The sequence below is a fragment of the Hyperolius riggenbachi genome, chromosome 2 (assembly GCF_040937935.1).
Source record: "Hyperolius riggenbachi isolate aHypRig1 chromosome 2, aHypRig1.pri, whole genome shotgun sequence".
Lineage (NCBI taxonomy): Eukaryota > Metazoa > Chordata > Amphibia > Anura > Hyperoliidae > Hyperolius > Hyperolius riggenbachi.
Window position 1 is genome coordinate 396007890 of NC_090647.1, and position 23707 is coordinate 396031596.

The 23707-nt window shown below is 46.9% G+C and overlaps 1 protein-coding gene across 13 annotated transcripts in view; it reads right to left on the reverse strand.

The window, feature by feature from the left end:
• PLXNA2 (plexin A2) overlaps positions 1-23707 on the reverse strand; it is a 3799727-nt gene that overhangs the window by 3770880 nt on the left and 5140 nt on the right. For 11 of the 13 annotated variants that reach the window (XM_068269773.1, XM_068269774.1, XM_068269772.1 and 8 more), the window contains exon 1: positions 15105-15205. The exons of 1 other annotated variant lie outside the window; for it this stretch is intronic. The gene's annotated coding sequence lies outside the window, so the exon portion shown is untranslated. Of the gene's footprint in view, positions 1-9328; positions 9400-15104; positions 15206-23707 lie in introns of those variants that run through there. One more of the 13 variants, XM_068269770.1, reaches the window with a different exon arrangement.

The following is a 23707-nucleotide window of genomic DNA, read 5'->3' on the forward strand; positions in this document are numbered from 1 at the left end:
TGCCTAAAACTGGCAATTACAAGCCAGGTTTGCAGCAGAGAATGGCAGAAACAGCACAGAGGGGACCAGGAGCACATAATGAATAGAATGGTATGCTTTTTATTGTAAGAATTTCAGAGTACAGATTCTCTTTAAGCTCTTTTCATACTATATTAGTTAAACCACGACAGACACTATAATCACATTACAATGGGATGCAGTGTGTGGATATTTCAATGGGAGCTTTCACACTATTACTTTTGCAGTGTGGTGCAACAATTTCCAGGGGGATGTTACACAGCATGCAGTGCATTACCAGGTGGCACAAGCATAAAGTCTATAGACCAGGGGTCTCAAACTCGCAGCCCGTGGGCCATTTGCGGCCCTCGATACAATATTTTGTGGCCCTCACCGGCAAAAGCAAAAGAGACACGGAAGCGAACTATTTTTGCCTATTTTACCTTATAGTTCGCTTCAGTGCTCCCAAGTAATCCGCCGCATCCCCGCCGCTAAACGAGGGCTGCAGAGCCCCCATATCCCCCGGGCAAACATCCACGACTGCGCTGAGGGGCAGAGTTTCCAGCTGTAGCTCTGCCCCTCCTGACGTCAATCGCCGCACGGATTGCCGCCTCTCCCCGCCCCTCTCTGTGAAGGAAGAGTGAGAGGGGCGGGCAGAGGCGGCGATCCGCCGCGAATGATGTCAGGAGGGGCAGAGCTGAAGCTGAAAGCTCTGGCCCTTCAAGGAAATGCCGGCGGATTGCCCCCCGGGCGATTTGGGGGCTCTGCAGCCCTCGTTTTGCGGCGGGGACACGGCGGATTACTTGTAATGGGAGCACTGAAGCGAACTATAAGGTAAAATAGGCAAAATACTTTGCTTCAGTGTAAATTTGATTTTGAATAGAAATAAAAATCAATGCAAGGGACGGGGTCGGGAGCTGCTGATTGCGAAAATGACATGCCACCATAACAGTTATATAGGAAGACGTTCTGTGTGCACATTTGAGGACTTTTTTTGTGAAATCCCTTATGCGGCCTCATCCTGACTTTGCCTCCTACGGCCCCCAGATAAATTGAGTTTGAGAACCCTGCTATAGACTGTATGCTGCACTGTATCGGCTACATCCCAGCAGTAGGCTGTGATGCAGCTTTATATCACTGATGCAATGCTCTCTTAATTTTCAGGATATGCAATGCAACAAGTATAGTGTGAGGCCCTGTTCACAGTGGTCAGTTGCGTTGCAAAATAGTTCTGCACGTCAACTCATTGCCCATTCAAGTCTTTGGGCCTGTTCACAGTAACAGATTGGGTTATTGTAACTCGCTGTCTGCAGGCTTTGTATTAGTCTACTTCCAGTCTCCACTGCAGTTCAGTTATTATAACGCGTGAGTTATGCAACTGACCACTGTGAACTTTCCCTCGCTGCAGCTCTGCTCCCAGCCGGTGTCCCGGCTCCACTTCGTTGCAGATGCCGACCTGGCAAGGTCAGCATCTTCAACGCCTTCACAAGCACACGGCCGCACCACTCGCAATCGCCCTCATGTAGCCTGGAGCGTTCTGCGCAGGCACAGAAGTACCGCACCTGCGTGTGCACCAGCCCTTATTGTAACCACTAAAGGACTTCTGTAGGGGGAAATTTGCAATAATTCAGCTATAAGTGAACATTTGTGGTTGGTTACACACAATGCACCACTACTGAATATGCAATTTATCCTTTTTCACCCCTGTAAGCAAGTCAAGGATCCAGAACCACTGGCGTATTGCAAGCCTATAGCTTTAAATATTTGTCAGACCAACCCCACATGTAGACAGCCTATTTCAGGCTTTTGGCCCTTATCAGTATATGGCAGAGATTGATATGGCTGAATGGAATAGGGCTTGGACGAGTACAACAGAGTAACCAAGCAGCTCAGGGTGACCCAAACCACTAGGAATGTATAGGGGGGGGGGGGGTAAAAGAGACCGCAAAGCCCTCCTACTAATAAGCAATGCTTGGTGAAATTTGCCTTCTTAAAACAGAAGGAAATTTGCAATAATTCAGCTATAAGGGAACACAGTGGTTACCCACAATGCACCACTACTGAAAGGGATAATTTGCATATTCCTTCTGTTTTAAGAAGGCAAATTTCATCAAGCATTGCTTATTAGTAGGAGGGCTTTTCGGTCTCTTTTATCCCCCTATACATTCCTAGTGGTTTGGGTCACCCTGAGCTGCTTGGTTACTCTATAGGGGAAAAAAAAAAAAGAGTTGAATTTACCTGGGGCTTTTAATGGTCCCCCTGCAGACTGCCCAGCCACTCACCAATGCTCCTGTCCCTGCCTCTGGTTCACTTCTGGAATTTCCGACTTTAAAGTCAGAAACCCACTGCGCCTGTGCGGCCGTGTCCTCGCTCCCACTGACATCAGGAGCGTACTGTGCAGGCGCAGACTGTACTGGGAAAAAAAACAGTATATGCTGCTCAAAAATGGGCATTTATTGAAAATATATATTTAAACCATACATCCTCTATAGTGAAAAAGTGTCATAGTAGAGACACTTAAAAAATATTGTAGATACAATATTACTGTGCTGTGATTACCCAGAGACAAAGGGAGAACCCCTAAAATTGCATAGATCGGCGCATGCGCGGCGCCGGTGAGGACGCATGTGATTCCTTCCCGCTCCGCTCCCAGGCTGACCTCCGACAAGATCTTTAGCGAACTTTAGCGCTCCTGCAGCCCCCTAAATGTGAGTCCTAGCTCTCCTAACATGTCGGGCAGAGGAAGGGAGAAGAACGGAACAAAAATCCATACCTCCACTCCTGCAAACAAAACTTCGCCACAGCAGGGCCCCCGCCCTAGCAAAAACAAGATGGCCGCCGAAAACAGCGGAGCTTCCCGGAGCGCTCCTACAACTCCGGACAGGCAAAACGCGTCTCCTCCCCACTTCAATCCGGACCTAGACGAGACCCCACAACTGCCTCCCCTCCACGAGGATCTCCTCACCCACATTCAAAGAGTCTTTAGACTCGAGTTGAAGGACGCAGTAAAAAGCATTACTGACCAGATCAAGGAACTGGGACACCGTGTAGATGAGGTGGAGAAGCAGATGGACGACATGGCAGATGCACAGGAGGCGGATAAGCAACAAATCGACCAGCAGGCCGAGAAAATTGAGCTACTCGAACTTAAACTCGAGGATGTCGAAAACCGCAGCAGAAGAGCGAACATCCGCATCAGAGGCCTCCCTGAAACGGTAGTGGATCTGAAGCCCGCCGCTCTAGCCATTTTCACTGCACTCCTGCCACAGATGGACCCAACTCAATTCCGCATGGTCCGGATCCACCGAGCATTGGCCAAAGTACGCAACCCAGACCTACCTAAGGACGTAATACTGAAGTTCCAATTTGAGGAGGTACGCGATCTGATATTAGAGGCTGCCCGAAACCTTACATCCCTGCCTGGAGCCCCAGAAGGAGTCCAACTCTATGCAGATCTGGCTCCCTCAACCATCCAGCGCCGTAGGAACCTCCGCCCGGTGACACTCTCTCTTCAGAAGGCATCGGTGAGATATAAATGGGGCTTCCCCTTCTCTTTAATGTTTACTTATAAAGGCACCACGTATACCAGCCGTTCTTTAGAAGAAGGCCGCAGACACCTGGAGCAGGCGGGGATCCAGATTGAAGCGATGCCCATAACCCCACTCCCGCTGCGCCCCGCTCGCCCGGCTAGAGTATGGGCGGCCAGAAGAAAACGACTTCGCCCTACACAGGCCTCAAGATCTAACGTTTGAAACAGTCCATCCCTTGTTCACCCAGGACGGGAGAAACCCACAGCATGGGGCTAGGTCCTCCCGGGACGGCCTCTCCAAATTTTTTCATCGCTAAAACCATCGGTGCTACCCACAATTTGCCATCTTCCTTTAGATGAAGATGATCTTCCCTCTACAATAGGAACTGTGAGTACTGAGACACTAACAGCGGGCATAGGCCCCCTCTCTTCCCGCAAAACTTAGGCAAAAGCCTTACATTAAAATTAAGGATACACGCTATAAAAAGTTCTTAATAAGAACCTGGCACCCTTTGGCTGCGACCCGTTTATATAAAAACACTAGCTATCGTGCTGACACTTTCCGTGTTGATGTCGTGTCTTCCACAAGGATTGGACCCAATTAGAGCCCATAACTATACCAGAGAGGTCCTCATACAACTTTACCTTGTTTCCCCTTTACCCCTTGTTCCAAAATTATACACTAAAACGAACTCCTGATGGATTATACACTGGTACAATTAAGAAAGGGTTATTAATTACTTTTAACCACCAGTGGACACTAGATGGTGCTGCAGGATCGCAAATGCCTTATTTATGCATATGATAATATTAACCTTGTATTCCCTCTACAGGATGTCGGAGAAGCCGGGATATGCAGTGCTGTCCCCCTCAAATGATCAGAGCTGACTGCGCTATTTTATTGCTCTCAGCTCTCATCATTACCCTGAGGATGTTCTCCTCTACACAAATGTCCTATTATGTATGTATAAGTGTTAAGCCATGTTGGCTAGTTTTGTTGTTTTCCAGTAATATTCTTATGCAGGTTTATCCTATACAGGTTGACTGGGGGGTGGGAGGTTGTGGTCCCTGGGGAGGGGTGGGCGGGGCCTTGCCCAACTTAATATTGATCAACAACAGCAAAACCATACTGACTTAAAGCATGGCTCAAGTCAATATATTATCCCACAATGCTAAGGGGTTAAACTCCCCAACCAAAAGAAGGAAAGCTTTCCTGGATTATCAGAAATGTAGCCCAGATATACTATGCATCCAAGAGACGCACTTTACCAAAACCTCTTTTCCCAAATACTTCCACTCTCAATATCACCGATTTTATGCCTCGTCAGCCGACTCTAAACACAGAGGGGTCCTCACACTTCTTAAAAATACTCTCCCATTTGTTCTAGAGAAGAGTGTCAATGATGAGGAGGGATGTTATATAATATTAATAGGTACAATACAGGCCCGTAAGATATGTATAGTCAATCTCTATGCGCCTCCCGAAGCCCCAATCAATCCCGTTAAAGAAATACTTAAGCACTTGGAGAATTACCCTGCCCACTCTATTATATGGGCGGGCGACTTCAATATCGCCCCTAACCCAAACATAGATAGGTCACAGCAACCCCCATCCTCAAGACAGAAACAGCTTTCTAGGGCCCTGGGAAACGTTCTTACTGAATATCACTTGGTTGACACGTGGAGAGAACATAACCCCATACTACGTAGTTACACCTTTTTCTCCACGGCGCACCATAGCTACTCCCAAATTGATACTATTCTACTATCTGCCACTCTAATCCCTAACCTAATATTTGCACGACACATGATTAGCTCCTGGTCAGACCATGACATGGTGTGGACGGCCTGTTCCTCTCTTACCACTCCAATTGCCCGACCACCATGGAGGCTCAATGAAAGTTTGCTGACGGACAATGAAATTACACTGGAGGTGGAGGAGCAACTCTCTAACTACTTTCAATTAAACGATACAGGCCATATCAAGCCTGACATTCTCTGGCTGGCCCATAAGCCAACCATAAGAGGCCAACTTACCAAATAGCCTCGCAAAGGAAAAAACTAAAAACAGAGACCCAGCTCAATCTCGAGCACAAACTTTCCCAACTCCAGAGAGCTCACGCCTCCTCCCCCTCCAGATATTTATATAAACAAATATTGGATACCCAAAACCAGATTGATGTTCTCCTTTCGGCTCGGACGGAAAAGGCTATCAGATGGACTAAATCAAAAGTTTATGTACAATATAATAAGCCCAACACATGGCTAGCCAGAAAGCTTAGACATGCTCATTCCACCAATAAAATTCTACAAATAAGAAATAGACAAGGTGGAGTCACTTCAGACCCTCTTAAAATTCACACTGAATTTGCAGACTACTACAAATCTTTATATTCTGCTAAGAATACCAGCACACGAGACTCCTCGACTAATAATTTTTATCATAATTTGAAAACACCTGTCCTCTTGCCTGATAAAGCCTCGGCTCTAAACATCCCAATAACAGATCTGGAAGTTTTCCTTGCCATCAAAAAACTAAAAAATGGAAAAGCCCCAGGCCCTGACGGCTTCTCAGCTATTTATTATAAAAAATTTAAAAGAGTCCTTATACCCTATCTTAAAAAGATTTTTAATTCTATCCTAGAAGGCAAGACCCCGGCCTCTGAGTTCCTACAATCTACAATAGTCGTCATACCCAAACCTAAGCGAGACCCCCTTGACATTAAAAACTTTCGGCCCATATCACTTTTAAATTTGGACTACAAACTCCTAACAGCAATACTAGTAGCTAGACTAAATAAGGTTTTAGGTCCTCTTACACACAGAGACCAAGTGGGCTTCGTCCCACAGCGCCAGGCGCCTGATAATCTCAGAAAGGTAATTAATCTCCTCCACAGTGTCAGAACTTCCAGGACTCCTTTCGCCTTGCTATCCCTCGATATGGAAAAGGCATTTGACACGATAGATTGGCCCTTTATGCACACCACCTTAGCTAGGGCCGGTATTGGAGGCTCCTTTCTGAACGCGGTCAAATGCCTTTATTCTAATCCCGTGGCCCAACTTAAGCTTCCCACTGACTCCCCAATTCCCATCCCGATTCAGAGAGGCACCCGGCAGGGGTGCCCGCTATCCCCTGCAATATTCGCATTGATAATAGAACCCTTAGCCAATAAAATCCGCTCTACCCAGGATATACAAGGTATTAAAATTAAAAACTCAGAGTACAAAGCAAATCTTTTTGCGGATGATCTGCTATTAACCCTATCCTCCCCACACACATCTATCCCAAACCTTCTCCAGGTAGTCAAACAATTTGGCCAACTCTCAGGACTCACTTTAAATATCAACAAATCTGAAGTTCTTTTTGCTAACTTACCTAAAAATAGTGCAGAGGCTCTGGCCACAAAGTTAGGACTATCCTATCAATCAAAATATATTACCTATCTAGGCATTAAAATCACAACTAACCCAGCAGATCTTTTTGCTATAAACTACAGGCCGGTTCTGTCTGAGCTGAAGGGAGACCTACAAAAATGGAGCTCTTCGTCGATTTCTTGGTCTGGTCGCATTCACTCTGTGCGAATGAACATATTACCAAGGATTCTGTATTTATTTAGAACTCTCCCTATACAGATAACCAAAGCTTCTTTAAAAGATCTCCAAACCTCCATTTTTAAGTTTATCGCAAACAATAAAAAAAAGCAGAATTAGACAATCAGTTATGTTTCTCAATAAGGAATGGGGAGGACTGGGTGTCCCTGACCTCTTTAGCTATTATAGAGCAGCCCAAATTGCTCAGCTGGCACAGCTACATGATGTCCACACTAGGCCCCTATGGGCGGACATTGAAAACGATCTATTGTCCCCAATTGACCTGGCGGCCCTCCAGTGGTCCCTACACCTTTCACCCGCAAAATACAAAAAATTGTCACCCTTAACGGCCCACTCTTTATCTATCTGGCAGAGATTAAGATTTAATAAAAAACTGCAATCTGAAGTTCCACGCCAGCTATTATTATTTGGAAATCCAGACTTCCCACCAGGTTGGGACTCTCGTCCCTTTCAATGGTGGATATCCCACAACTTTCTCACACTGGCTAACTTCTTAGTAAACGACCAGTTTCCAAACTGGTCTGCATTTTGCTCTCATACTTCTTTACCCCCTAAGGAATACTTCAGAGCGCTACAAATTTATCATTTCCTAAAGACCACTATGCATACGGCACATATCTCTCCAACTCGTACTACGTATGAACACTGGTGTGCTCAGAGACCTCTGGAGGGCGGACTCATTTCCTATTTATACTCAATAATATCACAACCCCTGGAAATAGATAAAATTCAAGCAATGAAAGCTTGGGAGGAAGATCTGGGTCAGACTCTCACCATAGCACAATGGTCCAAATGTTGTCTTACGCTAGCAAAAGGAAGTAACTACTTTTCTCATATCGAAACTAACTATAAGATATTGCATCGCACTTATATCACCCCCCAGAAGCTGCACACCATATCCCACAATAAATCCCCCATGTGCTTCAGAGGCTGTGGTCAGGTGGGGGACCTTCCTCACATATGGTGGTTTTGCCCTATAGTTAAAAAATATTGGGCCCATGTAGCCTCTGCTATAGGTACAGCTCTTGAGATAGATATATCCCCTGACTCTTTTCAACTCCTTCTAGGACACAAGCCCCAGAGGTGGAAATACCCACAGCATAGACTTGCTCAACATGTTGCCAAGGCGGCCCGCTTACATATTGCACGACAATGGCTTAAACCCACCCTGTCTTTTGATCAAGCAGATGCTATAATAATGAATATTCTTATCTCAGAAAGATTGCTAGCAATAGTTAACGATACAACCCTGTCTTTCACCCGAACTTGGCAACCCTGGCTCTCAGCCTCGACTTCCTTGGGCCTGAGGTCTTGCGCCCTCTCATTCTAGGGGCTATGCCCACCCGAAAGGTTGACCATAAAACACGATCATCGGAATAACCTGCATATTTGGTTTATGTTTAATTTTCTGTTTATATGTTACACTGATTGACTGAAATAATGCCCTTTGTTAAGGGACTATCTAAAAGCTGTAAGTTCTTATTGAATTTTTTCTCAATAAAATATTTTGAAACTAAAATTGCATAGATCAAGTCGGTTGGATAAGATAGAAAGTTGCACAAGCAGACCTCTGACTAAAGGTCCGTACACATGCCGGACTGCAGGCAACGACCAGTCCGTCGTCACCTCCCGCTGGGCAGGCGTTCCAGCGACAGTCCGGCGTGTGTACAGTTTGTCTGCAGACTGATACGGGTGTTTCTGAGCGATCCGCAAGGCGGATCGCTCAGAAACAGCCTTATCAGTCCACCGACAGACTGTACACACGCCGGACTGTCTGCTGAAGACCCGCCCGGCGGGAGGTGACGGCAGACCAGTCGTTACCTGCAGTCCGGCGTGTGTACGGACCTTAATAGTAATCATATGCAATCAAGTTGTTGGTAACCGCCAAAATAATCCCCCATGAGAAGACCTAGGTATAGGTAACCCCTCTTTTTATGTCTTGCAGGAACTTTTTCAATTGTGCTATCCATCTAGCGACAGACAGTCTCAAACAGTAGTGTTTGCATATTGAATATTCGATTTCTTGTAGCAGTGTTTAGTCTTTTTGAATACTTCATTATGTTATATGGCGGCTCCCAGGCTTTTTATGTAGTAGATCATTAATTTGTGTTGGTTATTTATTTCTACCCACTGTGAGCGCTTCATGCCTTAAAGGGATACTTAAGTAAAAAAAAAATGATTTTTACTCACCTGGGGCATCCCTCAGCCCCCTGAAGCTGTATGGTGCCAGAAGGAAGTGACGTAGGCCGCCGGACACCGCCGCAGTTCAGACGGAGAGCTTTGAAGTTCCCAGCTACACAGGTAGCAGAAGAAAGGAACTTGAACATTTAACTTAAGGTACCTTGAGTGGACTTTTAAATAGTTAAGAGGCTTAAAACAGACCATTGATTATAACCTTAGGAGGACTGATCCTAGTGTTCTATTTATAACGGTGGAGATTATACAAAATTTCACTACTGCCACTATGGACATATTGGATCTTTTTGCTTAAAGGACCTGCATGCTTACGGCTGTTGCAACCTGAGATTTTTCAAGCAAAATTGGACTGCATATTATTACTATTAAGGCTCATACACATATCAGACCATAGTCTAGATTGCAAAGATTTTTTTCTGATGGGGAGTTCAGCTCCATAGAAAAGACTGTGTAGGTATGGCTCTCATACTACATGAAGGGTGGTAAGATTGGTCTGTGATCTTTCATTTTCCAAAGACTATAGTCTGATGTGTGTATGAGCCTTTAGTCAGAGGTCTGATTGTGCAACTTTCTATCTTATCCAACCAACTTGATCTATGCGATTTTAGGGGTTCTCCCTTTTGTCTCTGGGTAATCACAGCACAGTAATATTGTATCTACAATATTTTTTAAGTGTCTCTACTATGACACTTTTTCACTATAGAGGATGTATGGTTTATATATATATTTTCAATAAATGCCCAGTTTTGAGCAGCATATACTGTTTGTTTCTCTTTTCTTTTTGTTGTTTAATTGGTCTACCAGTGCTGGTACCTGTGCCAATAAAGCATACATTTAATATTAAAAAGTAGTTTTTTTTTCCTCAGCAGACTGTACTGGGCCTGCGTAATACACTCCTGGTGACGTCAGTGGGAGCAAGGGCACGGCCAAGCAGGCGCAGTGGTTTTCAGACTCGGCGAGCGAGGACGCGGAAGAGGCGATCCGGCGGCTAATCGAGCCGCCGGATCGCCACAACATCTCCCCGTGTAGACGGGGCTTAAAGATAACCTTAAGTCAAAAAAAAAAAAATGAGATGAACTCACCTGGGGCTTCCCTCAGCCCCCTGCAGTCGATCGGTGCCCTCGCAGCTCCGCTCCGATGCCTCTGGGCCCGCCGGCAACGACTTCCGGTTTCGCCGTCACCGGCCGACAGGCATGGGAACGCGAGTGATTGTTCGCGTTCCCAGCCTGTATATCGCCCCCTATGCTGCTAAGGAGGCGCAATAGCAGCATAGGGAGCAATATACAGGCTGGGAACGCGAACAATCACTCGAGTTCCCATGCCTGTCGACCGGTGACGGCGAAACCGGAAGTCGTCGCCGGCGGGTCCAGAGGCATCGGTGCGGAGCTGCGAGGGCACCGATCGGCTGCAGGGGGCTGAGGGAAGCCCCAGGTGAGTTCATCTCATTTTTTTTTTTTTTTTTTTATGGCTTTAGGTTCACTTTAACCACTTAAGGACTGCAGTCCTAAAACCCCTTAAGGACCAGAGCTTTTTTTCCCATTCGGACCACTGCAGCTTTCACGGTTTATTGCTTGGTCATACAACCTACCACCTAAATGAATTTTACCTCCTTTTCTTGTCACTAATACAGCTTTCTTTCGGTGCTATTTGATTGCTGCTGCGAGTTTTACTTTTTATTATATTCATCAAAAAAGACATGAATTTTGTCAAAAAAATGACTTTTTTAACTTTCTGTGCTGACATTTTTCAAATAAAGTAAAATTTCCTATACATTTGAGAGCGAAAGTTATTCTGCTACATGTCTTTGATTAAAAAAAAACCATTCAGTGTATATTTATTGGATTGGGTAAAAGTTATAGCGTTTACAAACTATGGTGCCAAAAGTGAATTTTCCCATTTTCAAGCATCTCTGACTTTTCTGCGCACCTGTCAGGTTTCATGAGGGGCTAAAATTCCAGGATAGTACAAATACCCCCCAAATGACCCCATTTTGGAAATAAGACATCCCAAAGTATTCAGTGAGAGGTATGGTGAGTTCATAGAAGATTTTATTTTTTGTCACAAGTTAGCGGAAAATGACACTTTGTAACAAAAAAAACAAAAAAAAAAAGTTTCCATTTCTTCTAACTTGCGACAAAAAAAAATGAAATCTGCCACGGACTCACTATGCTCCTCTCTGAATACCTTGAAGTGTCTACTTTCCAAAATGGGGTCATTTGTGGGGTGTGTTCACTGTCCTGGCATTTTGGGGGGTGCCTAATTGTAAGCACCCCTGTAAAGCCTAAAGATGCTCATTGGACTTTGGGCCCCTTAGCGCAGTTAGGCTGCAAAAAAGTGCCACACATGTGGTATTGCCGTACTCAGGAGAAGTAGTATAATGTGTTTTGGGGTGTATTTTTACACATACCCATGCTGGGTGGGAGAAATATCTCCGTAAATGACAATTTTTTTTATTTTTTTTTTACACACAATTGTCAATTTATAGAGATATTTCTCCCACTCAGCATGGGTATGGGGAAAAATACACCCCAAAACACATTATACTACTTCTCCTGAGTACGGCGATACCACATGTGTGGCACTTTTTTGCACCCTAACTGCGCTAAGGGGCCCAAAGTCCAATGAGTACCTTTAGGATTTCACAGGTCATTTTGAGAAATTTCGTTTCAAGACTGCTCCTCACGGTTTAGGGCCCCTAAAATGCCAGGACAGTATAGGAATCCCACAAATTACCCCATTTTAGAAAGAAGACACCCCAAGGTATTCCATTAGGAGTATGGTGAGTTCATAGAAGATGTCGCAAAAAATAAAATCTTGTGAAAAAATAAAATCTTCTATGAACTCATCATACACCTAACAGAATACCTTGGGGTGTCTTCTTTCTAAAATGGGGTCACTTGTGGGGTTCCTATACTGCCCTGGCATTTTACGGGCCCAAAACTGTGAGTAGTCTGGTAACCAAATTTCTCAAAATGACTGTTCAGGGGTATAAGCATCTGCAAATTTTGATGACAGGTGGTCTATGAGGGGGCAAATTTTGTAGAAACGGTCATAAGCAGGGTGGCCTCTTAGATGACAGGATGTATTGGGCCTGATCTGATGGATAGGAGTGTTAGGGGGGTGACAGGAGGTGATTGATGGGTGTCTCAGGGGGCGGTTAGAGGGGAAAATAGATGCAATCAATGCACTGGGGAGGTGGGGGGGGGGGGGGGGTCTGAGGGGGATCTGAGGGTTTGGCCGAGTGATCAGGAGCCCACACGGGGCAAATTAGGGCCTGATCTGATGGGTAGGTGTGCTAGGGGGTGACAGGAGGTGATTTATGGGTGTCTCAAGGTGTGATTAGAGGGGGGAAATAGATGCAAGCAATGCACTAGCGAGGTGATCAGGGCTGGGGTCTGAGGGCGTTCTGAGGTGTGGGCGGGTGATTGGGTGCCCGCAAGGGGCAGATTAGGGTCTAATCTGATGGGTAACAGTGATAGGGGGTGATTGATGGGTAATTAGTGGGTGTTTAGAGGAGAGAAGAGATGTAAACACTGCACTTGGGAGGTGATCTGATGTCGGATCTGCGGGCGATCTATTGGTGTGGGTGGGTGATCAGATTGCCCGCAAGGGGCAGGTTAGGGGCTGATTGATGGGTGGCAGTGACAGGGGGTGATTGATGGGTGGCAGTGACAGGGGGTGATTGACAGGTGATCAGTGGGTTATTACAGGGAATAACAGATGTAAATATTGCACTGGCGAATTGATAAGGGAGGTCTGAGGGCAATCTGAGCGTGTGGGCGGGTGATTGGGTGCCCGCAAGGGGCAGATTAGGGTCTAATCTGATGGGTAACAGTGACAGGTGGTGATAGGGGGTGATTGATGGGTAATTAGTGGGTGTTTAGAGTAGAGAATAGATGTAAACACTGCGCTTGGGAGGTGATCTGATGTCGGATCTGTGGGCGATCTATTGGTGTGGGTGGGTGATCAGATTGCCCGCAAGGGGCAGGTTAGGGGCTGATTGATGGGTGGCAGTGACAGGGGGTGATTGATGGGTGGCAGTGACAGGGGGTGATTGACAGGTGATCAGTGGGTTATTACAGGGAAGAACGGATGTAAATAATGCACTGGCGAATCAATAAGGGGGGGTTTGAGGGCAATCTGAGCGTGTGGGCGGGTGATTGGGTGCCCGCAAGGGTCTAATCTGATGGGTAACAGTGACAGGTGGTGATAGGGGGTGATTGATGGGTGATTGATGGGTAATTAGTGGGTGTTTAGAGGAGAGAACAGATGTAAACAATGCACTTGGGAGGTGATCTGACGGCGGGTCTGCAGGCGATCTGATGGTGTGGGTGGGTGATCAGATTGCCCGTAAGGGGCAGGTTAGGGGCTGATTGATGGGTGGCAGTGACAGGGGGTGATTGACGGGTGATTGACAGGTGATCAGGGGGGGTAGATGCATACAGTACACGGGGGGGGGGGGGAGGGTCTGGGGAGAATCTGAGGGGTGGGGGGGGTGATCAGGAGGGAGCAGCGGGCAGTTTAGGGACTAAAAAAAAAATAGCGTTGACAGATAGTGACAGGGAGTGATTGATGGGTGATTAGGGGGGTGATTGTGTGCAAACGGTGGTCTGGGGGGTGGGCAGGGGGGGGGGGTCTGAGGGGTACTGTGGGCGATCAGGGGGCAGATCAGTGTGTTTGGGTGCAGACTAGGGTGGCTGCAGCCTGCCCTGGGACCACCAGGGCAGGAGGCAGCCTGTATAATACACTTTGTAAACATTACAAAGCGTATTAAACGCTTCCTATCCGGCGATCGTCGGGTTAACAACCCGCCGGCGCTTCCGATTGGCCGGCGGGTTGACGTCGCGGGTGGGCGGAGCCTATTGCCGGCGGATGCGCGCGCATCCCAGCGCGCGATCCCCGGCCAAAGAGTGCCCCAGGACCTGACGCCATTCTGCGTTACGTGGTCCTGGGGCTGCCACTTTGCCGCCGCCAATATGAAGTAGGCGGTCGGCAAGTGGTTAAGGGTAAATTGAGTGAATACATTGAATGGATAATTTAGGCAGTCCTTTGTATTACATAGAAACGGTAAGATTGGATGAAAAAAATTGGTTCATTAGTGGTACATTAAATTCTAGAAATTACATTGGACACATGCTTAAGGTCACCAACTCAAGGGTATTGAACTCACAAAGCCTCTGGTTGACAGTTATCATGTTTATTGCATTTTTGTACATATAATTTGATGTAGAATCTATACATATAGCGTAAAATTTTGGGAAAATATTAACATGCTAAAATGGCAAAACGCTGCTGATATTCTACTACCGGAAACAGAGATGATAATATCCACCGCCACATCTAATGATGATGGTAATCAATTCAACATCTTTGGATGCTGTACCGTGACAATAGAGCACCTGCAATCTAGCTTTCAAGCACCCACTGGAGCTGGGTGAATGCAATGGGTAATATTCCATTGATTAACTGTCTACGACGCAACATTCGTACAAAGACACCGTAGCACATCTGTCGGTTAATCGGGGCATATGCAAATTTCTCTTGATTAGCATAAGTAAAATCGAAGAGCAGCCACAGTAGCAGTGGGCCTTTCCCTGCCTGTAAAGGATGACTTGGATAGATATGACACTTGTGCTGCCAAGTGATGCACCGTGTTGCCAGTAAATCCTGGCGATAAAAGAGGTTATTCTGTTAATAAATAAAATGTATTTCCACAGCAACTCTCCAGTACCAAAAAGCCACCGAATTGCTCGTAAACACCAGCCCTTACCTCATCCATTCTCTCTTGCCTAATCGTGCCGTTGTCCCGTCTAAGATAGCTACCCATCCAAAATAGTAGTGTTGTCCGGTTCATGAACGATTCGGATCGAATCTATTTTATGAGTCGATCATCCGAATCATCAAAATGAGTGATTCGGATCGTAAAAGGGGCGGGGCCATGAGCGACACGCCCCCTCTCAGCGGGCAGCGGGGGTCCTGGAAGCAGAGCAGGGATGGATAGCTGAGTTGGATGGGAGGCAGCCTTGCAGCCACAGGTAGATGAGAGAGAGCGGACATGGGTGCCACTGCCAGATATGTGTAGAGCACACACACTGGCTATAACGTGCTGCTCATTACAGGCTGTCTGTTCCGTAGTGCTGCACAGTGATCACATTGGAAACTTTTGGCTCAGCACAGCTCAGTAACTTTGCAGGCACTGTGATTGAAATATGATCCTTCTGCACTCGGCACTAAACAGCTGCACTTATCTTCTGGGAATGCTTTCTTTCACTGTGCTACGTTTGCTTTCAAAGTACACAGATGAGCATATAGGGGAAATATATGTAAAGCATATGACTTCAGCATGTGGGTATTGTGTGCAAACATTTCTGCTCTCTGCTCGTCCCTTCTCTGTCCACTCCCTGCCCTCTGTCCATCTTCTCCCCTTCTCTCTGTGTGTCCACCCCCCTCCCCTTCTCCTGTCCACAGCAGGGAAAGTCCTGTCCTGCTAGTCATTTCACCCCGAATGCATCGGTAGTAAAATGATCTGAGATTCGGATCAAAGATCCGGATCTTTTCAATGATCCGATTCGAATCATCCGGATCATTGAAAAGATCCGAACTTCCCATCTCTACAAAATAGCTACTTTCAGCACTGCGCATGCGCACTTCCATAAACGCGTCACAGGAGGGAGGAGGGTCGTCTGAAAGGGAGCAGGAAAAAATGGCGCACAGCTGCGCTAGACCATTATGGCGCCGTCATTCACTTAATGTAAAACGCTATTTAGCGTTTTGAATGGCCATTTTCATGCTGGAGGGAGAAATGCAAGCAGCAAATACCACTATGATTACTGAGTAGCGTTGTAGCACAGTGGTAAAGACAGAGACTTGGGATATGTATTTTGTCACTGGTGCTGGTTCGAATCCAGTCAATGTTGTTTTTTTTTTTATTACTATTTATTGCAAGATGCGTTGCTATCTATTAATAAAAGTAGTTTAAAAATACTTTAATGAAGTAAAAGTTTTATGCTGTAAAGATCACAACTGCATAACGTATGCTGGGTTACAAATGAAGTGGGCATGCAGAATAAGGATTAGAGAGAAGGAATTACTGGCTGCACATTGACAATAAATGGCGATAGTGATTAGTTAAAGAGAAGAGATTTCTTTTTGACTAATCAATATTGCGATTTATTGTTAGTTTTCAGCCAGTAATTCCTTCTCTCTAATCCTTATTCTGCATTCCCACTTCATTTGTAACCCAACATACGTTATGCAGTTGTGATCTTTACAGCATAAAACTTTTACTTCATTAAAGTATTTTTAAACTACTTTTATTAACAGATAGCAGCGCATCAAGTCTCTAGTAATTTAATAAAGAAAAAAAAAGTAACGTGTAGCAGATTCGAACCTGCAAAAATAATTTACAAGACGAGAACTTTACCACTGAGCTATCCATCTGCACGGTAGAATACACTGCTATTACTTATTGCCATTATAACTATTAGCAATAGCACCATCTACTGTTTATTTTGCGTTTTAATGTTAAAACATTAAATAGCGTTTTAACATTAAAACGCTATTTAATGTTTTAACATTAAAACGCAAAATAGCGTTTTACACACTAGCGCGGCTCCGTGCGCCATTTTTTCCTGGCGCCATTTTTGACTGTATGCCGTCTGAAATAGCTACTTTTCTGCTGCACTCAGAAAAACTATCAAACCTACTAGAGATGGGAAGTTCGGATCTTTTCAATGATCCGGATGATTCGAATCGGATCATTGAAGAGATCCGGATCTTTGATCCGAATCTCGGATCATTTTACTACCGGAAGCATTCGGGGGTGAAATGAACAGCAGGACAGGTCTGTGGACAGGAGAAGGAGAGGGGGGTGGACACACAGAGAAGGGGAGAAGATGGACAGAGGGCAGGGAGTGGACAGAGAAGGGAGGAGGGACGAGCAGAGAGCAGAAATGTTTGCACGTAATGCCCACATTTATGCTTTACATATATTTCACCTATATGTTCATCTGTACACTTTGAAAGAAAAGGTCGCACAGTGAAAGAAAGCATTCCCAGAAGATACGTGCAGCTGTTTAGTGCCGAGTGCCTTTCAATCACACTGTCTGCAAAGTTACTGAGCTGTGCTGAGCTGAGCCAAAAGCTTCCAATGTGTTCACTGTGCAGCACTACGGAACAGCCAGCCTATAATGGGCAGCACATTGCAGCCAGTATGTGTGCTCTACACATATCTGGCAGTGGCACCCATGTCCCCTCTCTCTCATCTACGTGTCTCCCTGCAAGGCTGGCTCCCATCCAACAGAGCGATCCCTGCTTCCAGGACCCCGCTGCCCGCTGAGAGGGGGCCTGTCGCTCCTGGCCCCGCCCCTTTTGCGATCCGAATCGTTCATTTTGATGATTCGGATGATCGACTCATAAAATAGATTCGGATCAAAGATCCGAATCGTTCATGATCCGGACAACACTAAAACCTACTAGCACAGAACTGTTGCTAAAGAAGAAGTGGCAACTAGCCGCTATGCAGGCTTGCCGAGATCTCATCTCCCTTCTCCTCTTCTTTACTACACAGCTGCGTGACTCGCAGGGCAGCTGATACTCCCTCACTCAGGCTGACGTGCTTCTCCCTGCTTCCTCCTGAAGGCTGCAATGTCTGTCCTCCTCGCACAGCAGAGCGGTGTATATCTCTGGCATACACCTCGTCTAGTGCTGTGCATCCCTCTTCCTTGCTCTCTCCTCTGCTTTCTTCAGAGCTCCTCTGCTATAATTCACATTTGTGCAGCTCCTGACTGAGTTGTCATGTGAGAAACTCGGGAACCACAGTACACTGGGCAGCTCGCCTCTGATGAAAGTGTAGGAGAGGAGCAATGCACAGCGCTGGATGAGGTGTAATGGAATTATAAACTGCTTTGCTGTCATGTGCCTTAAAGTGAACCTAAAGCCGATAAAAAAAAATGAGATTAACTCACCTGGGGCCTCCCTCAGCCCCCTGCAGCCGATCGGTGCCCTCGCAGCTCCGCTCCGATGTCCCAGGACCCGCCGGCGAGCACTTCCGGTTTCGCCGTCACTCGCCGTCACCGGCCAACAGGCATGGGAACGCGAGTGATTGTTCGCGTTCCCAGCCTGTATATCGTCCCCTATGCTGCTATTGCGGCCTCCTGGCCGCAATAGCAGCATAGGGGGCGATATACAGGCTGGGAACGCGAACAATCACTCGCGTTCCCGTGCCTGTCGGCCGGTGACGGCGAAACCGGAAGTGCTCACCGGCGGGTCCTGGGACATCGGAGCGGAGCTGCGAGGGCACCGATCGGCTGCAGGGGGCTGAGGGAGGCCCCAGGTGAGTTAATCTCATTTTTTTTTATCGGCTTTAGGTTCACTTTAAAATACAAGGTGGAGGACAGACATTGCAGGGGGGAGGGGGAGAATGTCAGCCACGAGGAGTGTGTGTGTGGGGGGGGCTCAAATTACATTAATCTTTGTGAGACGTAATATACTGTACATGGGGCAGGTGAGGGAAGAGGGTCAGTAATGCTGGCCACTTAGTTTTTTCGTTGGGGGGAATGATCCTGGGTATACATAGGGGAACAAGAGGACTATTAGATTAGTAGGGGGGGGGGCACACATAAAATGCTGGGAGGGATAGTCATACTAGCCACTTTGCAGGGGAGGGGGGTTTAAGGTGTACTGGCCAAACTTTTCTGGTGGGAAATTGGTAGAACATGATATGAGGGGAAGGGCAGGGGGTAAGGTGCAGAGCAGGTGAAAACGGGGCTGCCATAAGCACCAATATTAAAAGCCGCAATTAACGATATGGACAGTACTTAAAGGGAACCAGAGACGTTGGGGGGAAAGGTTTTATACATACCTGGGGCTTCCTCCAGCCCCATAAGCCTGGATCGCTCCTACGCCACCGTCCTTCACTGCCTGGATCCGACGGTACCGGGACCCGTCATTTCCGCGAGTCGGCCGGCGGACGCGGCCAATTGTCCGCATCACAGGGGCTCCCTCCATATACCTATGCGTGCGGCTGCAAATTGCGCAGCCACATGCGTAAGGGTATGGAGGTAGCCCCTGTGCATGCGGACAATTGGCCGCGTCCGCCGGAAGTGACGGGGCCCGGTACCGACGATACAGGAAGCGGAGGATTGCGGCGTGGGAGCGATCCGCGCTTATGGGGCTGGAGGAAGCCCCAGGTATGTATAAAACCTTTTCCTATTTTTCCCTATCCTTCCTCTCTGGTTCCCTTTAATAATGTGCTGCCCACATTGCGATTTTTCTGGTGACTGCTGCCTTTCTGGTGACTGCTGCCCACTTTTACTATTATTTTCTGGTGACTGCTGCCCACTTTACGATTATTTTCTGGTGACTGCTGCCTTTCTGGTGACTGCTGCCCACTTTACGATTATTTTCTGGTTACTGCTGCCTTTCTGTTGACTGCTGCCCACTTTACAATTATTTTCTGGTGACTGCTGCCTTTCAGGTGACTGCTGCCCACTTTACGATTATTTTCTGGTGACTGCTGCCCACTTTACAATTATTTTCTGGTGACTGCTGCCTTTCTGGTGACTGCTGCCCACTTTACGATTATTTTCTGGTGACTGCTGCCTTTCTGGTGACTGCTGCCCACTTTACGATTATTTTCTGGTCACTACTGCTCACATTACAATTTTCTGGTGCCTGCTGCCCACATTGCGATTTTTCTGGTGACTGCTGCCCACATTGCGATTTTCTGGAGACTGCTGCCCACTTTACGATTATTTTATGGTGACATGCTGCCCACGTTACGATTATTTTATGGTGAAATGCTGCCCACGTTATGATCATTTTATGGTGAAATGCTGCCCACTTTACGATCATTTTATGGTGAAATGCTGCCCACTTTACGATTAATTTCTGGTGAAATGCTGCCCACTTTACGATTCATTTCTGGTGAAATGCTGCCCACTTTACGATTCATTTCTGGTGAAATGCTGCCCACTTTACGATTCATTTCTGGTGAAATGCTGCCCACTTTACGATTCATTTCTGGTGAAATGCTGCCCACTTTACGATTCATTTCTGGTGAAATGCTGCCCACTTTACGATTCATTTCTGGTGAAATGCTGCCCACTTTAAGATTCATTTCTGGTGCATTACGATTATTGTATGGTGAAACGCTGACCCGTTACAATTATTTTATAGTGAAACGCTTTATTTGAAATGATTATTTGGCACCTATGGGGGGGCCCCATCCAAATTTTTGCAGGGGGGCCCAGTGATTTCTAGTTATGCCCCTGCTAGTATATGCCCAAGTGTTATACATACTTGGGGCTTCCTCCAGCCCCATCCACACGAATCGCTCCTACGGTGCCGTCCTCACTCTTCTGGTATCGGGTCCCATAACTTCAGCCAGTTGCAGCCAGTTGTTGCATGCGCAGTGTGGCTGGGAGCGTTCTTTGCCTGCACAGTACTCCCAGCTGCCGGAGAGGGACGGAGGGATCGCACTGCGCATGCGTTGACTGGCCACTGGCCAGTTGCAAATAATTATAGCTGGGGTAACTGGAAGAAGCTGCGCATGCGCAGTTATGCACAGTCCGTACAGGCACTGGTAAAGCAAGTTGCAAAATCTGTTGGGTCGCAAAATCTTTCACCACATCAATCTAGTGGGAGGCATCAGCAGCTACTTTAATAGTATTTAGATATCACAGTGGCTGAATCCGGTGTAATGAAAAATTTTGCAACCCATCATAGTTTGCAACTTGCCATAGAGGACAGTGTATAACTGCGTAGGCGTGGCTTCTCTCTGTTAACACGCCTGTAATTTTTTTGCAACCACGGATCCCATTAAGCTAGAAGGGGATTGTTCCCGTCCCCTGTAGCTCAACTAATAACCCCCCCCCCCCCCCCCGCCGAGGGAACAATCCCCCTCTTGCTCAACTAATAACCCCCCTGGAGGGAACAATCCCCCCTTCTTGCTCAACTAATAACGGATCCCATTGAGCTAGAAGGGGATTGTTCCCTCAGGTGTTATGAGGCCCAGGATGCTTCGATAGCGGCCTTAAGCTCATCCAGAGTGTTGGGTCTTGCGTCTCTCAACTTTCTCTTCACAACATCCCACAGATTCTCTATGGGGTTCAGGTCAGGAGAGTTGGCAGGCCAATTGAGCACAGTAATACCATGGTCAGTAAACCATTTACCAGTGGTTTTGGCACTGTGAGCAGGTGCCAGGTTGTGCTGAAAAATGAAATCTTCATCTCCATAAAGCTTTTCAGCAGATGGAAGCATGAAGTGCTCCAAAATCTCCTGATAGCTAGCTGCATTGACCCTGCCCTTGATAAAACACAGTGGACCAACACCAGCAGCTGACATGGCACCCCAGACCAGAGAGGTAAGTCCACCTGAACATCCCCCTCTTTTAGACGGGTTTTAAATGTTTTTATTCTACTCTGGCGCCTCTGTACACCAAGCTTTACTGAAATCTTGATTCCACCCTCGGTGGAGGGGTGCTACCCCATTTCCTATCCACAGAGAACGACATCTTAAAAACCTGTGTGGGGTCAGGTTATAATACTCCCTACCTGCACTTGAAGTGGTTGCCTATGGGTAACCCATGTTTGTGAGTATATCTAAGATTTTTTGTTTTAAACCACAACCAACTTAACAATACTACACCATATTGGGCTCTCGATTTCTCTTTGTTCTTCCAAGCATACTCCCTCAGTATGTACCTTCCAGCATGTTCTGTTCCATAACTGTTTGTAGCCCCAAGTCCCCCCCCCCCCAGGCTCATGCTCACCCTCACCCACCCTCCCTCCCTCAGTATGTACCTTCCTGACCTGGAATGTTCCATAACTGTTTATAGCCCCCCCCCCCCAGGCTCACGCTCACCCACCCTCCTCCCTCTGCCAGGCTTCAAGTTCGCTCACCCACCGTCAAATATGCCGCCTGTATAGACAGACAGTAAGTGCTGTGCGGTGTGCGCTGCCTTTGGTCCTGAGCTGCCTCACCTAGCTCTGGCTGATTTAAAATCCGGTCCGGCTGCTGCCTCCACCCTGGGCTCCACGCACGGCACGCTGTCTAACCTCAAGCCTCTAGGAAGTATGGGGCTGGCTCGCTGGTGGCGCCTCTGTCTCTCTGCTGACTGCCGCTCTGCTCAGCGTTCCACTTCGGCGATGACGTGTGACGTCACTGAGTGGGGAGATCCGGCTCGGCGCCGCTGGCGGTGAGGATCGATAAAATAAATGTATAGATTAAAGAAAAAAAAAAAAGACATTGCAGCCAGTGGCGTACCTAGCATATTTGGCACCCGGTGCTGATTATCCAGTCAGCTCCCCCCCCCCCCTAATTGGGGCTACGTAGCGCGGCGCGCTTAGCGAAAAATGTGTGTGGTCATAGACCAAAATGTGGGTGTGGTCACGGGTGGAGACAAGTTTACATGAACTTAGCAATGGTGGGACATTAGATCAGGACAGTGGTGGCGAAAAGTCACTTATCTATCGCAAAGTGCCAACAGCAATTTAAACTAAATACAAACATTTTAACTCATACATGAACATTATGGAAAATCCAAGTTGAAAATAAACTGTGAAGATAAACCATTTCATCCATCCTACTCCTGAAAATGTATTTTTTTTTTGAACCCCCCAGTTTTATTTTCGGTTTTAAAAAGCTAAAAAAAAAGTAGGTTTAATACTACTGTCTCATATGATAATGATTCAGCTTTTCCTATAGTCTCACAGTTAGCAATCATGAGGCCCCCAACAAGACAAATTCAGCAATCTTGAGGCCCCCAACAAATCATGAGGCCCCCAACAAGACAAATATAGCAATCATGAGGCCCCCAGCAAGACAAATTCAGCAATCTTGAGGCCCCCAACAAGACCAATCCAGTAACCATGAGTCCCCCAACAAGACAAATCCAGTAACCATGAGTCCCCCAACAAATCAAATTCAGCAGTCATGAGGCACATAAATAGACAGCATTTCACATAAATGGGCAGAATGCCCCCTTAATATAGTAGACACCTCTCACCTGGCTTCTGAATTCTCCTCGCCTGGCTGGCAATACTTTTTTTGTCTGGATTGGGGATGATCTGTGGGCTGAAAGGCCTGGCAGTGATGCTGTGGCCTGACTGGTGGTGATGCTGTGGCTGGGCTGGCTGGCGGTGATGCTGTGGCTGGGCTGGGCTGGCTGGTTGAAGTAAATGCTACCCTGACTGGTGGTGATGCTTTGGCCTTTTTGCTAGTGATTCTGGGCTGGTTGGCTGGTGGTGAGCTGGGCTGGCTGGCCTAGATAGTTTAGGTAGTGAGAGATGCCCCCTAGTTTAGGTAGCGCCAGGAGCCCCCCAGTTTAGGTAGTGACAGGAGCCCCCCAGTTCAGGTAGTGACAGGAGCTCC